At 50.9% G+C, this 2,062-nt stretch overlaps 1 non-coding gene across 1 annotated transcript in view; it reads left to right on the forward strand.

Moving 5' to 3' along the window:
- Positions 1–254: 254 nt before the first annotated feature.
- Positions 255–2,062, forward strand: part of LOC143921941 (small subunit ribosomal RNA) — a 1,934-nt gene continuing 126 nt past the window's right edge. The window contains exon 1 of the ribosomal RNA XR_013261530.1: positions 255–2,062. This exon is cut by the window's right edge and continues 126 nt beyond it. This is a non-coding gene — a ribosomal RNA (small subunit ribosomal RNA).

The raw sequence follows: 2,062 nt of genomic DNA on the forward strand, positions 1-2,062 counted from the left end.
TATGTGCATACGTATGATACGTATGCATGCGTGTCACTGTATGCATGTGTATAAACTTGTATACATATATATATAATATATATACCGTGATGTTTTAAATAATAATAACATTCAAGGAGATCATGCGACGTCGTCCGCGTCGGGTTACGCCGGCCGGACGGTGCTCATCAGAGTATGTACGTGTATGTACGCATGTGTACGAACGGCTCACGCCGTTGTATATACTGCGCTACTACGCGACACAAGCGCGCAGCTCCCTGGTTGATCCTGCCAGTAATCATATGCTTGTCTCAAAGACTAAGCCATGCAAGTCTCAGTATAAGCCGAATTAAGGTGAAACCGCGAATGGCTCAATATATCAGTTTTGGTTCCTTAGATCGTACACAGTTACTTGGATAACTGTGGCAATTCTAGAGCTAATACATGCAAACGAAGTTCCGACCGGTGACGGAAGGAATGCTTTTATTAGATCAAAAACCAATCGGCGGATCGCGGGCTTGCTCGCGTCCGCCGCACTCAGAGATGACTCTAGATAACTTTGAGCCGATCGCACGGTCTAGCACCGGCGACGCATCTTTCAAATGTCTGCCTTATCAACTGTCGATGGTAGTTTATGCGACTACCATGGTTGTCACGGGTAACGGGGAATCAGGGTTCGATTCCGGAGAGGGAGCCTGAGAAACGGCTACCACATCCACGGAAGGCAGCAGGCGCGCAAATTACCCACTCCCGGCACGGGGAGGTAGTGACGAAAAATAACGATACGGGACTCTTATGAGGCCTCGTGATCGGAATGATTACACTTTAAATCCTTTAACGAGGATCCATTGGAGGGCAAGTCTGGTGCCAGCAGCCGCGGTAATTCCAGCTCCAATAGCATATACTAAAGTTGTTGCGGTTAAAAAGCTCGTAGTTGAAATTGTGTCCTGCGGCGTCGGTCTACCGATTGCGGTACGACAGGCGCGTCAGCGGGGCTTCTCGCCGGTGCGTGTCTTCCGCCGGCACGTCGTCGTCGGTCCTCACGGGCAGGCGGCGCGTCGAGGCGGGCCCTCGCGGCTGTTTACTTTGAACAAATTAGAGTGCTCAAAGCGGGCTTACATTTGCCTGAATATTGTGCGCATGGAATAATAGAATAGGACCTCGGTTCTGTTTTGTTGGCTTTCTGATACCAGAGGTAATGATTAATAGGGACAACTGGGGGCATTCGTATTGCGACGTTAGAGGTGAAATTCTTGGATCGTCGCAAGACGGACTAAAGCGAAAGCATTTGCCAAAGGTGTTTTCATTAATCAAGAACGAAAGTTAGAGGTTCGAAGGCGATTAGATACCGCTGTAGTTCTAACCATAAATGATGCCAGCCAGCGATCCGCCGAAGTTTTTTACGTTGATTCGGTGGGCAGCTCCCGGGAAACCAAAGCTTTCGGGCTCCGGGGGGAGTATGGTTGCAAAGCTGAAACTTAAAGGAATTGACGGAAGGGCACCACCAGGAGTGGAGCCTGCGGCTTAATTCGACTCAACACGGGAAAACTCACCAGGCCCGGACACTGGAAGGATTGACGGATTAACAGCTCTTTCTCGATTCGGTGGGTGGTGGTGCATGGCCGCTCTTAGTTGGTGGAGCGATTTGTCAGGTTAATTCCGGTAACGAACGTAACTCTAGCCTATTAAATAGACGTACCCCCGATATCACGAGGTGCCGCGGCAGCGTCGTCGTTCTGCGGCGGCGCGCGCGGTCTTCAACTATCGGCGTACAATGATAATCTTCTTAGAGGGACCGGCGGTATATATAGCCGCACGAGATTGAGCAATAGCAGGTCTGTGATGCCCTTAGATGTCCTGGGCCGCACGCGCGCTACACTGAAGGGATCAGCGTGTCCTCCTTGGCCTAACGGCCCGGGTAACCCGTTGAAACCCCTTCGTGATAGGGATTGGGGTTTGCAATTCTCCCCCATGAACGAGGAATTCCTAGTAAAAGCGGGTCACCAGCTCGCGTTGATTGCGTCCCTGCCCTTTGTACACACCGCCCGTCGCTACTACCGATGGATGATTTGGTGAGGTCTTC

This window comes from Arctopsyche grandis, unplaced genomic scaffold (assembly GCF_051622035.1).
Source record: "Arctopsyche grandis isolate Sample6627 unplaced genomic scaffold, ASM5162203v2 HiC_scaffold_64, whole genome shotgun sequence".
NCBI classification, from domain to species: domain Eukaryota; kingdom Metazoa; phylum Arthropoda; class Insecta; order Trichoptera; family Hydropsychidae; genus Arctopsyche; species Arctopsyche grandis.